Source organism: Haliotis cracherodii, unplaced genomic scaffold, assembly GCF_022045235.1.
Source record: "Haliotis cracherodii isolate W230 unplaced genomic scaffold, xgHalCrac1.p SCAF_5, whole genome shotgun sequence".
NCBI classification, from domain to species: Eukaryota; Metazoa; Mollusca; class Gastropoda; order Lepetellida; family Haliotidae; genus Haliotis; species Haliotis cracherodii.
In genome coordinates, this window is record NW_027266308.1 from 65,875,569 (window position 1) to 65,892,314 (window position 16,746).

At 41.2% G+C, this 16,746-nt stretch overlaps 1 pseudogene; it reads right to left on the minus strand.

The window, feature by feature from the left end:
• Window positions 1–1,154: 1,154 nt before the first annotated feature.
• On the minus strand, window positions 1,155–14,587 carry LOC139444210 (glutamate receptor 1-like; annotated as a pseudogene).
• Window positions 14,588–16,746: the final 2,159 nt, after the last annotated feature.

The following is a 16,746-nucleotide window of genomic DNA, read 5'->3' on the forward strand; positions in this document are numbered from 1 at the left end:
GCGGCGTGTCAGCCTAATGTGGGAGAAAGCCCGAAGTGATGCAGTCTTAGACCTTTACCACTTCGGTGAAACCCACGAGCACGGTTATGGTGCTGACGAACCTAGAAGCATACTTGGGGTGAACGGGGATTCGAGCCTCCAATCAAAGTTTCTGGCGTGTCCAAGGGACGCAACTCTGCACAGCAAATCGCGGCGCCTTAGACGACTTGGCCACCCGTGCCACCTCTCCTTCTTCTCGGATTGGAAAAATTGAACCTAGGGAATTCGGTCAAGACGTTTACCTTGGTTCCCAAGGTTGCCTTGATTATGTCCGATCGATATCGATGCCATCGTCATATAGGACGCCGTGGAAAGGTTTCGAGAAAAATGACAACATCAACGTATTGACTCTGCACACAAAGGTACATGTTGGTCGGGTCTTCTGCCTGGATGCTATGTTAGATATTAACTCACCCATTTGCTGATAATGCATGATGGGAATCGGTTGAGGCATTGATCGGTTGGAATTTCCTTCCATATATTGCTTGAAGCAGCGTACTCACTTATGCATCATAATATATATTATAGTTTCTACTCACTCAACATATTATTTTTGAGAAACAAAAACATAATAGCTACATGATTCAAAGGGTAACAAACCTATAGAATTTGCTTGTAACAAGTTTTATTTAACAAGAGAAATGTAATGTTATAATAGTTCATAACACGAACGATTAATATCGGTTCAGTTATACAATGTTAACTGATTTACATAATCTTAAAATCTTGACAATGAGTAAAATTGTTATTAAAACAATATTCATTTGCAGCTTATAAATGCCAAACTGGGGAGTCTTCCACTCATGGCATTTATAACATCTGCGTAAATTATGTTCTGAAGCTTAAGTATTTTTCCAGGTTAGAGTAGTGCATTGTATTGACTGTATGTGTCACATTTGGTACTGTGAAGACCATCCCTGACAGAAAACATCGATCAACATCAAAAGTGGTTCCATGACAATTTCACTGATGATCTTGTCATGTAAAACCCAAACGGACAGAGAACAGTAACTGTTAAGTTAAACTTTGGCCTATGCATTTCAACATATATGATCAAAATGGGGTAACATATGCCAAGCCTCCAAAAGGTCCTTCTTGTGCAAGATTGGTGTACGTCAGGTGGTGGAAGGTGTGTCTTGGTAGGATTGATCCTGGGATGAGTTATCAGGGCAAACTGACTCTTCAACACTCTCAGACTGTCCTTGCTCTCTTTGTTTACATCTTCGGTTATTAAGGATTTCAATCATAAGGACCACGAGTGCCATGGCCACACCCACCCCTGCGCCATAGAAAGCACTCTGCAAGGCTCAGATGTCCATCCTCTTCGATTTTCTGCTTGGTGGCTCACATTGTTTGGGTTTCCATTGATTCCACCACATATGCAGGAGGCCGCTTTCATATATTTTCAATATTCTGCAAAAGTGAACAGAAAGTATGCAACACTATCCTCCTCCTCAACATGCTTACGCAAACATCTATTCGGACACCGGATTACTTTCGTAATTATTCCATCAATATGTTTCCATGATTTATTGAGATTGGTGTGGATTGTACTTACAAAACAACAAAATGATATCTATGCAAATATCCATTTGTGCGCCCTGTGTTATAGCACTTTAACCTGCATTGGAGAGGCAAAATACCGTTGACTGTATTGAAGCGATATAAGATTTAAATGAATGTATGGGTGTGAAACAGCATGAAATGAGGTCAAAGAAAGTATCCGGGTGGCAGCTGCTCATTCAAGTTGAAGTATCACAGCATGGTAGGTTCAGCACATTTAACCATCTTGAAGATAAGTCTTGATAAGAATTAGATACATTCCGAGTCACTCACCGCCACATCACCTACGCACCTCGGCGATTTCTCGGACTTCAGCGAGTGATGCGCGTGACACCGACATCGTTTGGATGATGATTTCTTTTCAAATAATAAAGTTGTCTTTTATAGGTGAGTGAGATATTTTACAGCAGTTCATGTGTTTAGTGAAACAAACACGAATGTTTCTAAGCGCCTGAAAAACTACAAGGATAACAAAACAAAGAATCAGCACATCATGTACTCACTGTTTAGAGAATAGCTGTGTGTATATACTGTGTTTGGGTAGGCCAACTGCATATTTGCTGAAATAGAAGTGGTCGCTTAGCATTTGTAAATCACACCGCCGTGGGTCGTCCCACATCTCCAAAGTAGACTCTTCCGCGATGTAGACGTACTGGCTCTCGGCCGCTCGGCGCAGGTGCTCGTCGCCCTCTTTACTCAACCAATCCGGGTCGTTGGTCGTGATATCCTCCACACGATGCCATATTTTCTGATAGACGGAGATGTTGGATTCCTGAAAAAGGGCATAGGTTCCATATTTAAGGAATGACGTTGACTCTATGTGAATTCATTGGAGTATGAACCTTCATAGAGCGAACGTCGGAGCTTGCGACTCACTCTATTTAGGTTCATAACTCACACAATGTCAAAGTCAATGTTTATAATTTGTTATATCACTATTTTTACCTCATAGAATGTCGGCCTAGATCACAACACACTTTTATGTAGGACGTGTGACTTCATGTTAACACCGACAGTCATACAACAACCAGCTGTTTTGGGGAATAAAATAGTTCCCCAAAAGGAGAGGTGACATACGCGTATGTTTTAACAATTTGCTTTACAGGACCATCTGTTGTAGTTGTAATATCATCAATGGATGAGAAAGATATGTTAAGATCTGCCTCAGTAAGTCAGTCACAATGACACCGCGTTGTTATACATTTGGTACAAGACATTTGGCTGACACGATAAACGTGACGGGAGAGGTTTCGGAAGTTGTTAGTCAACCTGTGGTTACATGTGTTAATCATCACTGATCAGTGGGTCGACCATTTAAAGGTGTTTATAAAGATGTGATGCTAAGGTAAATTCATATATTGCTGCAGACTGTCACTGTCAGTCTGGACACGGATAGAGTCGATACTACATGGTGTATGGATATTTCCACACTTTGGTCACAAGGATTGGTCGTAACGAGGATATTCGTGAACGCAGTCAAACTCTCTGACATTTCTCAATGTATCCTAAAACGCTGAGTTTAAGATTGTAGGGTCTTACTATTCGGAAGCAGCGCTGGTGTATGTATTCGTGCAAGGTAATCACCGTTTTCCCCCCAGGAATGTGGAAGTAGTCCGTCAGTGTGTAATTCATTTTAAGAATACACAATACAAATTGTGTCGTTCATACGCTTATGAACGTCAGCTTCGCGGTCAAGTAAACGGCCTTTCCTCCAATAGAAAAGCCGTATATCGTATAAAATTCAAATTTATAAATATATATCATTGATCATAATTAATAATACATCATCTCATGCATTTTTCACAGATCACTATGAGCAAAGTGTCGTCAAAGCCTGGCCTAAAGGTTTATGTTGTGCTAGTAGTTCATGCAGCCACTACTGTATGATAAAATCAGTTGATAGAACGTGTGATTGGTAACATATGTTTATATATTTAAAAAGAGGATTCAGTTGGTTTGGTCAATATGTTCGGTTGAGATGGATTGTATTAACTGGCTCGTCATGCAAAAAACTCACACATAACGTTAATTTACTGACCTGAAAGAGAGTGACCAATACAGATCCCCCTTTAAACCCCCATCGGTATGTGTCCTGCTGCACCATCTCAGCCAGGTTGGAGAAGGGAGGTTTCTCTCGTCCGTCGGTGAGGAAGGCTATGAGATTACCGCTGTAGGTTGCCGCCATTATCACCGCGAACATCCACCAGCAGCTGAGCATTGTACGTCCGGACTCAGTGTTGGGAAGATATGCTCCTCCTGGAATATTGATAAAAGCTTTGATAAACATCTGCACCGAAGCTGTCATCCACACGTGTGCTTGTTGTAATCATATGTGTATATGGAACCTCATTACAGACACGGAACAATGGGGTCGTGCATGGAACAGGCTGACCTATGTTTCAGAAAATCAAAATCAATTAATTCCATCGGTGCATGACACGAATCGCCATGTAGAACCTGTGATTTGGTCTCATCAGGTGATATGCATTTTATGGTATCTTTTTTTATCGTTTTCAATGTCAAATGAAACTCTTGACAAATACTCCTGTAATAAGATAGTATGTTTGCATACCAGTGACGGAGATAAAGGAGGAACGTTGCTGTGCAAATGAAAATGCGTTGCAATAATACGAACGTATTAGAGCGAACACAATTAGAAAGCTAAGCAAACTTAATGGAATTTTAGAACCTTTGCTTTTGAGCTATGTTGATTTACCATTCGCCATGAGAGCTCCAAAATGGTACCAGAGTATATCCCAATAACGGGTCGGCATATCCGTGGGTCTGTCGTCTGTCCACGAATGGACAGGTGTCACTTCTTCTATCAGGAAGAGGAAGGCAGTGGAGAAGATGAGGGAGACAAGGATACAAATGAGAACCTCATAGCGGAACAGGGAGAGTAGGGTCAACCATTTGTTGGTATTGGGGTCTTGTTTGCCGATTATTAAAGTTGATTGGACGTAGAAGTATGGCATGAAACCTGAAATTGAGTTGTTTTGCCAGTTCCTGCAACAGCTGGATGCAAAGGCCGTCGTAGCTGACAAAACCATTCTCCATTCGCTTGATCACAAATGGCGGCCACTGTATCAATACAAAAAAGGTTGTGATGACCTACTTCGCCCCGACTATTTCATGTTCTTCTTGTCCCATGATGAATTTCAACAATTGCCTACTTCTTCTACACATGTAACATGCTGCTGAACATGTTACTAATGACATCTCTAATAATAAATATTAAAATATTTTGCCATTAACAAAATAGCTGTGGAGTATTTCAATTTGAAACACCGATTTACAGACGCCTTCAAGGTTCACTTTCAGTATTAATTGCGAACGTAACACATGCACTGCAAGCTTACATCCGGTTGGTAAGGATTGACGTCTTCTTATATAACCTTCTACTAAACACGAAAGACTTGCGTTTACTGCCGCGACCGCTGTTACCCTTGTTTGCACACAGACGTTTTCAAATATAACTATGTATTCATAACTTAAGTGTGTATATATCAATTTGTTTTCGTCGCTATATGGCTGAAATAATGCCAATAAGATGTTAAATTTAAAGTCACTCACTCACTGAACGCATTGACGGAGGCAGTTAACTCTACCCCATCATGTTTATAAGTTTTTACACAATACATTTTCTATCGAATTTCAGTTTACTTAAAAATATATGGTTGGGAGCAAGTAGGTATAAATATATTTACGATATTATGTAAATTGCACTCTGGTACTCTGGTACGACTAAAAATGTCATTTTGGATCGATAATTCATTAATGTCAAACTGTATGGAGGTGAACCGTTCCTGCTGAAAAACAAGTAAAGCTCGACAACCACGTGTCTAATCGTTGAAAAGGTTTATTACTCTCCAAGGCTCCATAAATCAAAAAGAATATTCAAGAACGTTTTGATTAAATGTGCGATCACCATGTAAGTCTCTCCACGTGGACCATGGTTTATAGCAAGTTAAAATAGTTTTAGAAAATAGTTACCCAAAAGCCTTAACGACGCACAGGGGAATAAATCAACACATTAACAAATTGCCAAAGGGAACGGCGGAGAATCAATGATGTTCTCAATATGATCTTCACGTGCACTGTTTACACTATACACTACATAAAAAAGCAGAACAAATATGAAGTGTATTCTAAATACCTCCAGAGTCCCGACAATTAACGTTCGGTTGTGAAATCCATAATTGCTGCCGTGATAGAGCTGATGCTTGAGCTCCATTGTTTCATCTCTCCCAATATAGCCGACTGTTTCAACATCTGTTCCAGTATGGGTTTTACTGATAATTTGCATTTTAGCTTGAACGGGGGATTCACTTGTGGTTGCATTCTGCAAAATAAGATGGTGTCCATTTGAGCCGACGAATGGGGTTTTACACTGTAGTCAGATAGCATAAATGTATTAGCTGACCACTGGTGTTTTGCACCGTAGCCAAACAATACACCCGTATTAGCATACCAATGGGGTTTCACACCGTAGACAATACAACTGTATCAGCTGTTCAAAGAGGTTTCACTGCGAAATCAAAGACGCCCACTGCATGTTATACTGCGATAACGTACACTTTCTGCGTTACGTCATAATGGGCTGACGTCAATTACCTCCCCCGTACTCCCTCGTATCCTTGGTTACAGTGTTTTGTCATTACCATCACTCAATCTACATAACTTATCTATACACTAGTGAAATAGTTTCTTTAAATTTGTCGAATGAATTACATTCATGTCAGAATTTTTAGATCTGATTTGTTCACGTGATCTTGATAAAATACTGGGTAACCTGCCTGAGAGGAGACGGCAATAAATCTCTGAGCGGGGAATAAATCTCTTATGCTCTACCATAAAAAAAACAGGCTGTACAACAAATCTCTTGCACACTGCTACGAGGCCAAAACCTGCACGGTGTTTACGAATCAATAAAAGTCACGTCATGCAGCTCAAAATGAACGTTTGTCAAATTTCAAATTTGTTTTATTTATTTTACTTTCGTGGATAGATTTGATTTTAAACCCGTCTCCAATGAAACATGCGGTTTGTCTTCAATTGGGCATCTAAGATCAGTACAAAAGCTTGCTCTACCCCATGTGTAGTGTAATTATGTACAGTTTTGCACTGAACTATTCAAACGTAAAAGTACTCCAATGCTGGTGCTTGAACTATATAGTTATAAAAGTTGTACACCTTTGTCAGGTAATACAACTGTTTACTGAACCAACAGGGTTTTTCACCGTAGTCAGATAATGGAAATACATATGCTTTAAAACTGAAGGCAGACCACATATCTGTATGAGCGCACGCAAGTTAGCAGTGAACGTATATGCGCTGATAAATGGGTTTTAGAAAGTTCTAAGGTATTGACCAGAACTATATGCCTGAATACAACTTGGGCCAGACATACATGTGTTAGATCGTAACCTGGGATTTAATCACCCTGTCCAAAAGTTAATGAGGCCACAAATAGTTCACTCTCTAGCTTCTGATATTGAAAACAGATACCTTCTGTATCCATTCTGATTTGTCAGCCGCCTGGGCTGTCACATGTGTCCTTTCTAAGCTTGACAAATGCTTCGTGATATTCTCCAGGTTCTGTAAATATGACAGGAGCTAACACATCATTACATATAAATAAAATATGTACTCAATTACAAGGGTATTGATTCTGATGAAGGAATTCAATTGAAAGTATTTTTATAAGTTCATTTCCTCGGGGGATGGAAAATACATATCCATACGATATAATAACACCCACATCTCATAGTTGCTTACCAGTGGTGAATAAAATTGAGAGCACGGAGTGAACTCCAGGAAAACAACATCATCAATTTTCATTGGCTCACGACTGTGAGCAATGTCCATGACACTTCCAGATGAAGGAACCATCAGCCATTGTGGGAACCCAGTTGCCTTCGCCACTGACATGTTCGATTCCAAGAAGTAGCCTGACAAAAAACAGTAATGTACATCGACAATGTACATCCGTTTCCCTTTCTCCAAGCAATATCAATGCAGTATAGAATTGATTGTATGATCTTCATACAAACATCCCATACACTTATGCCTAATTCAAATCCTTGTGCAAATGTACGAAATACGTAACGAAATATAACACATTAATATTCCTTACAACAGGTGTAAAACTTCAGAAACTATGTATTCCTATCCATAGTGTTGTGAAATGGAATCGTTCCTTTAGTTACTGTAGATGTAGATCATAGTAAAATCTCGTTCTGGAATTGTAATATGAGTAATAATGTATTTTCTTTATGTTGTGATACTTTAAACAGTTTCCAGGAACAAACTCATTCCATGTAGAAAGCGATGTAATGTTATTGTTGGTTAAACTGAACTAGAAACATACCAGCAATTTGCAGGCACTACCTGAGTGAGGAGCTTCTGTATACAATCGGAGGGGCACATCGCAAGAAGGTTGAGGTCCTTCTCATGAAGTAGCTGGTATATGTTGGAGAGGTCAGTACTTTCTTGTGGCTTCTTGGGATCATCTATCATATACAACAGTAACTTGAGAGAACCCAGTCGACCTCCAGATAGTGCAGTCAAAACTGTAAATAACGTCATTTTGTAGGTATTATATCCGTTATAGCTTTCTCTGCTGATATGTTTAACACGGATTTTCTTATGGGATAGTCAGTTACAAGATTAATCATATCTTTGTCCGACGTCATGTATTAAAATAATTGTCAGTAGGGAAGTATCATACATTCAGTGTAAAATGGTTAATGTTTAACTTCGGACCGAACGAAGAAAGCTATAAGTGAAGTATTGAATATAACCAAACATATTTTACTCCACACGGAGATCTAACGCAAGTGATCTTGTATGCAGATAGTCAATTTCGGATGTAGGTGACATGGCCTTATTCAATTGATAGCCCAGCTTTATAACTGTCATACGTATGTCAGTTATAATCGTCTTAGCAGTACGATAGCTTGGTTGAATGGCAATTGTTATACCTATTTGTGTATTATATCAGTAACTGTCTATTGTGTTCGAAGTTGTATACTATATCCATAATTGTATGTTATGTCCGAATTGTATATTACATTCGTAGTTGACTGTTGTAATTGTAAGAAATGGTCCTTTAGGAGAATACTGTATATACTCACACGCAAAAGAAACGCAAGTTGTTTTAAGCAAATAGGTAACAAACACGGAACCATAAATTGATACGAGTTTTAGCATGGAGTGAAGCCTGGTGGCATTTTGGAAGCCCCGAGTTAAAACGCAACATAAAAAACGAATCGCCCAAACGCACCATTTCAATGAATTATGTGGGTATCAAGCACCCATTTCTCGCGAAATCGAAAATGCACGAACTGTCACGAACTGTAGTGGGTATAAAACTGTGGCCGATTCTTGGACCTACCACTCCTTGGTCAACAATGCCACGCCAAACTCATTTTCAGAGAAACCAGGCTATCGGACGTTTGGAAGCTGGAGAGTCTGTCCAAGATGTTGTCCTTCATTTCAACGTTAACATAACCACAATTTACCGTCTCCTGCATTGATACCATGCTACACAGACCACAGATGACCTTCCTCGGAGCGGTCGTCCTAGGCTCGCCACACCTCGACAAGATCGGCAGATTACCCGTCAACACCAGCGACATCCGTTCCTAACTGCAAGTGAAAGTGCTCGACAGACCATAGCAACACATAATCGACACATTAGCCGGGACACTGTGATCCGACGTCTCCGTTCCAACAACCTCAGATGTCGCCGACCAGCACGTCGTCCTGTTTTCCAACCACGGCATCGACAAGCATGACTTCAGTGGACACAGGGTCATCGCAATTGGCGTCATCGCTTTTGTGTCTCCCATGCAGACGGAAGAGTCAGAATTTGGCGGCGTCGAGGTGATCATTTTGCTGACAGAAACGTTGTGGAAAGGGATCCATGGGGTGGACCTGGCGTCATGATATGGGCAGGCATTGTACTTAATGCGAGACTTGGACCCATGTGCTTTCTGAATGTTGGTCAAGGTCGGGGACACGGCGTCACTGCTCAGCGGTATATCGACCATGTGATGAGACCCCACGTTGTTCCATTTTTTCCACAACATCAACAACACATTTTCCAGCAGGACAACGCTCGTCCCCATGTCGCCAGAGCTACCATGGCCTTTCTGCAACAACACAACATCACTGTTCTACCGTGGCCAGCCCTCAGCCCTGATCTGAACCCCATCGAACACATGTGGGATGAGGTTCAAAGGCGTCTGCACAATGTGTGCCCAGTCGCTACAACTGCCGATGAACTACGCACAGCTGCTCTGGATGTGTGCAGGAGGGTCCCTAGGGCCTTCACAAATCGTCTGATCCACTCAATGAACAGGAGATGTGTGGCAGTGATCAATGCTAGGTATTGACAGACACTTTGGGTGTTGACCCGAAACTGTGTAAGCCCTTAACATTTGAAAAAAAAACATTATGTCATCTGCCTTTTAATCCATTAAACTGTCTTCAGTCAAATTTTTGTCAATCTTGCCCTATTAGTATTTATTGTCTTTACTGTTGAAAATAAATATCATGTTTACTGCATACTCGACTTGCGTTTCTTTTGCGTGTGAGTATATTATCCGGCCGTGCTCTTACCATCATAAGATGAAGCAATAACAACGAACGTCTTCCACTTCGCATGATCGAGTATCAAGTTAATGCCTCCAATGACAACCTCCATAGAATTGGGTCTGACAAGGGCATTAAAGTAGGACTGCTTTGTGTTTTTGACGCTGAACACTGATTGAATATATATTGTATGTCTGGATAGGAAGTCGGGGCAGACCACGGAGCAGAGGCTGATGTTGAGATCATCCCTGTGGGAGGAGGGATTGAAGGTATGCTGAGAGGGAGAGAGAGATGCTAGGACCACCACATCCCCATGTACCGATCTCACTGAAACTCATGAACACTGTATTGCCGTAACTGTGCCACCAGGAGATACAATCTTCAAAAAAGAAACGCACAGGTAGTATGTAGTTGACTGAACCCGGCTACACAAAAAATCCGATATATGAATTGGATATATGTTATGGGAAAATTATGGTGGCCTGATATTCGACAAACGGTGCGTCAAAACGCAACCATTGTCGATTTGTAATGTCTTAAACGGCATTGTTTTCACACTTGTTAAAAAATGTCATGGAGAAAAACAGTAAAGCAAACTGCACTTGCAAGTTATGGCATTCGTAACCCGTGGTAGTGGCTATAAAAAGGCAAGCATAAGCCAATAATTTGTCATTCAATTGTCAACATTTTTCAAGTTCGAAAATGCCGAGACTCAGCGCTGCCGATCGGAACATCACCATAAAACGTATACAAAGAGGGGAATCTCAGTCTTCTGCTGGACGCCTTTTCAACGTCCTTCACAGCACCATTTACCGCCTTTGTCACCGATAAACACAGTTCCACTGCAGACTGTCCGAGAACCGGCCGACGAAGAGTTACCACCCCTGCACAGGATTGCTACATTCGACTGCTCTACCTACGTCATCGCAGTGCCACAGCTACGGAGACTGCAGGACGCATCCCTGGTTTGAGGAGGATGTCGGACCAGACTATCAGGAACCATCTTCGCGAGGCTGGAATCCGACCCAGAAGACCAGTTATCGTCCCTGTTTTGCAACAGATCCATCGACAGCGTCGCTTGCGGTGGTGCCATACCCTGTGTAGCCTTAGTGTGGTTTAGCGATGAATCCCGATTTCTTCTTCACCGGCGAGATGGAAGACAAGGTGGCTATTTCGGTGGCGGCAGTTTCATGGTGTGGGAGGACATATCCTATACCACGCGATCTGACTTGGTTGTTTTTCTGGGAAATTTGACCTTCTCCCAATCCGCCAGAGGGAGCTGTTTCAACAGGACAATGCTCCACCGCACAGCTCGTGTCACGGTAGACTACCTTCATAATGCCAACATCAACGATTTGCCCTGGCCGTCGAGATCTCCAGATCTCAATTAAATGGAACACCTCTGGGATGAACTCGATCGACGTGTACGACAACGTCAGAACAGGCCGCAGACATTCCCACAACTGGCCAACGCGTTACAAGCAGAATGGCGCAGAAATCCGCAGGACTGAATTCATACACTTATCCAGACAGTGCCGAGGCGATGCAGAGCCGTGATTGCTGCCCGGGGCGGTCACACGAGATACTGAGTTCAGTGCAATCTTGTGGCCTTATGTGACATGACAATGAACAGTTTTCAATGTCTTTGTACAACGCCAACATGTGACTATCGAGCTCCAAAATTGTATTTGTGTATCTATGATATTAAATTAAATATATAGACTTTATTAGATACAATAAATTTACTAAAACTCTACCTGTGCGTTACCTTTTATGGAGAGTGTATGTACCAATATTACTACATATAGTATTTAATTAGTCGAAGCAGTCATATTAAAACTGAAGTTGTAAACATGTTAAGTGATAACTGAGCGATATTCTAAATAAGTAACAAATATTACCTGTCTTCGACGCAGTAAATTGGTCCCCAGCTGAAACCAGCCATTTGGTCACATTTAACTGACTATTGACTGAAACATTTCTATGGCACACCACAGGATGTGGGCATTTATCATGCTCCTTGATATTCAGCAAGATATCTGGTAAGAAAAGTATACCGATTACATGCATGAACCTAGTAGAATAATATATCATATTACTCACTGAATACACACAATAAACTGACCCGCTTCCGTTGTTCTTTAGAATCTATGCTACATACCTTCTCTTCATCACACATACCTTCGCTTCATCACATTTGACAATATTATTAAATAAGTAATGACTACCATATTCAACATATTACTGTTTCACAGACATAATCTTTCTATAAATTGTACTAATGGTATTATTAAAACTACAGGTTGATTACGGTGAAAGGGTATCATCAGAATTAAAAAAATGAAAGCACAGGGTGTAAATAAACTGATGTCCAAAAGAAACTTTACCTACTGAAAATATAAATTTCAGACAAAGTATACTTTTTTTCCCCGATGAAGTCTATCTAAAACACATAACCTAAATACAACAATAACGTATGCAGAAAATGTTAATCGTCTGTAACACGCGAAAAAGTGAAAAACACGTGCCCCACGGACAACTGCAAATGCACTTGCGGGTAAGGGTATAAAACGATTGCAACGGCAAGTCAGACATCCACACAAAAGAAATGCCACGACTCACAGTCGAACAACGTGAACGAGCCTTGGGTATGGTACAGATGGGAACCACCCACGCCCATATTGCACGAACCTTCGTGTTGCCGTTACCAACTTGATGCAACGTTACAGACAGACAGACAGGGCGGACTGCTGACAGGCCAAGAACAGGCAGACCCAGGGTGACCACGCCCCATGATGACCGGTACTTGCGTACCTTGCACCTCGGAAACCGCTTCCTGACAGTGACGTCATCGGCGACAAATGCCTAAGGTCACAGGGTTAGTCGACAGACAGTGGAGACTTAGGGCTCATGGAATCAGGCCTTTTAGACCATACAGAGGACAGCTATTGACAGCGCAACATCGTCGTCTGCGATTGAGATGGGCCCGGACTGTACGACGTTGGCAACGACGTGACTGGCAGAGGGTTGTCTTCACTGACGAAAGTCGATTCTGTATGTTTTGGGCTGATGGAAGACAACGTGTTTACCGCCGAAGGGGTAAACGAACGGCGGCGTGTTGCGTGCAGGAGGTCGTACCATATGGTGGAGGGAGTGTCATGGTGTGGGGAGGGATTTGTGGGCAGGTGAGGACACCGCTGGTCATCGTTAACGGAAACTTCACAGCTCAGCGTTACATGGATAACATTCCTCGTCCAATTGTCCTACCATTTCTCCAACAGCAGCCACGTGGTGTCATTTATCAGCATGACAACGCTAGAGCCCATACAGCCAGAATTGTCACTAACTTCCTCGCATCCAACAACGCGTACGTCAACCACCTGCCGTGGCCTGCACGCTCACCCGACATGTCCCCCATAGAACACCTCTGGGACTTGATGGATCGTCGTGTTCGACAACGACCACACTCTCCAGCCAACCGGCAAGAACTGATCTTGGCCCTCCAAGAAGAATGGCGTCAAATCCCACGTGACCTCATCAGACGACTGACTTTTTCTGTGCGTCGAAGAGTTTTTGCGTGTATTGAGGCATTTGGTGGTCACACACGCTACTAATGACTTGTTATTGAACGTGAGCGATTGTTTATGTACTCTGCCTATTGTCCATGATTCTGAAAGCTCGAATTTTGTACCACACCCAACTTTGGGGGGCTCTGACGTCATTCTCGGTCGCGGTATGATTGTCATTTTCAGTGTTGATTTTGTTGACATATTGATCCTCTCAATAAACTTTACTTCATGCATGTATGTTTTGTTGTTTATGAGCAAGAGTGATTTCAAACTCTGGTAAAGTTTCTTTTGGACGTCAGTTTATTTGGCTGAATGCCCATATAAAATAATGTTTCTTGGGTGCCAGTGTACAATTGCGCTTGATAAACATGTCATCACATTACCAATTCGACAGATCTAAATACTCAATACAGAATGAAGATACACAAGTGAAGATCCGGGGTAGGATAGATCTTCAGCAACCGATGCTTGTCGTAATAGGCTACTATTCTTGTCGTAAGAGGCGACGAACGGGATCCGGGGTCAGGCTCGCTGACTTAGTTGATGCATGTCATCGTATCCTAATTGCGTGGATCGATGCTCATGATGTCAATCACTGTAATTTCTGGTCCAGACTCGATTGTTTTACAGCCCACCGTCATATAGCTGGAATATTGCTGAGTGCGGCGTTAAACAACAACGAAAACCAAACCAAGATATATTTGAAGGAAATAGTAGCATAATGAACTGATTAACTTACCCAGAGACAGTGTCCAAACGTGCGAGGATGTGTTCATCATGAAGATGATCAACTGCAAGGTCCAAATCCAAGACATCATAAAGGCGTCTGGTTCCGAGGGTGTGTGTCTGGACAAAACCTGATAACTTCTTCCAAACTGGTCAATTAAAACAGGAAGTCGGCTGTTTTCCTCAGGCCATAATATGTTTTAAACCTATACATACCAAAAATAACACCTGTTACGAAACGCTTTCTAGCATCGATTAGCATATGTCGGTGTAAATTCGGATGGCTTTTGCCGTGTACATCATCGACTCAACATCCCAGCTCCAGAGTGACACCATAGTTGATTAATATTCACCACCCGAAAGACGCTGTTACTGCTGTTGCTTGGATGCATCCATTTGACAAACATCCAAGTCGACATGGATGCCTGTCAATACAAATAAACTATTCAGTTACACGACTGAAGTCAATGTAAATCTCCACGCCATGTGTAATGCACAGACCTTAAACTTATACCTGATCGCATATTGCAACCTCAAAGTGATGTTCTTCTGTCTGATACCTTCAGGTTGACATCCCTTGACAAACCTAATCGACATGTGCAGCGGGTCTTATCATATCGTATCCGTTTGGATTATTAGCACTAGTAACGCTGGTTACCTTACAGGTAAGGTATGACGTGATGACGTGTGTGACAGAATATAGTATTCTAGTGTAGACATAGAAATGAACACTGCTGGCGTTGACCATATCACTGTGTCTTGTATTCTCATGTCTTAAATCTGGTCAGCCGAGTTGTGTAGATCGACTACTTGCCAAGTCATGTAAACAGAGGCATCTACTTCAGACAACATATGGTTAATCGAGTATGGTTGAATCAATAGAAAGGATTTTCTAAATAATGTATTATTTGTGCTTTGGCCAGCTGGGGGTAGATAATTATTTTAATTAGTACAAATACCTTGACTTTAATTACCCATAAAGGCCTTTGGAACATGTGCTTGGTTGTTATTGACGTAACCACTGAAACGCCATTGTTCGGAGCCAGTCTCGCGACACTATTCGTGATATGCAATTATGAAGGTCTGCGCATAATGTGGTACTGCGTGAAATGTGAAATTGAATGTTTGTTCCACACATTGATTTTAAGGAGAAGACAAAGATCGATAGCTGTCCAGCTGTCATGTTTGAATATATTATACGACAAGTAGGATAAAACGTATGCATAGTAAAATCTTTTGATATGTATATATACAGGTGACTCCTACTTGGTTAATTGCGTGTGATCGTACCCGAGACAGCGTGGATCGTCTTTACAAATATCGATCACTGGATTGTCTGGTCGACAATGTTTGCAGATGATTTTTATGCCAGACGTTACTATAAATGGTCTACATATTCATCGATATCAGCTCTTTGCATATTGTAAAAAAAATCGAAAAATAATATCAATGTAGATAAAAATGGTTGTATTCACACATGTGACCGACTTAGGTATTACGAACAGTTCAAGATACGAAGTTCTGTCACTGATATAGTTCCCAGTTATAAGTGAGTGGGTGCTCCTTGTATCTTACACATACGACCATGTCGCAACAATCATGGACAGTTTATTACTATCATTTCTTTGATATATGTCATAACTCACAGCTAATGTATGTTTTCATATTTTCGATGAAAAGGTATTGCCTCGTATGTCTCTTGGAGCAGAAAATTGAGGACTTCATCCATCGCCTGTACATGATCGACTTTGCAAACGTACTCCGAGGCTAAACGTTGGGTACGCATAATTTAGTGACGAGAGGTGTTATGAATACATCTTCTATAAACAGGTTATATTATGAACAATTGTAAATATTTGGTTGAGATTGTTATGAAAAAAGAGACAATATTTTTACATATGATTTTTAGTACATTAGAACAAAATATGGCAAAGCCTGTTGGGCATTAAATGTAAACGTTTTGCTTAATATGTTTTGTGTGGATGCAGCAACGAATATGAAATATAAATTTATTTATGTTCTATTCTATGCAAACATGCAAATATCTTTGACAACAAATTTGGAATGATAATGCACAACGCTAGAATTACACTTTACCAATAATATCTCAGCAAATACGTACGTAACTTGATGTGATGTTACATAATTATATTGCGCTTAGTATATATAGAATCACTCTCGTAAACTGGACAAAACTGATACTTCCTAATTGTTTTTCCCCTTTTTGTTTTTCCTAGATTTAATAAGAATG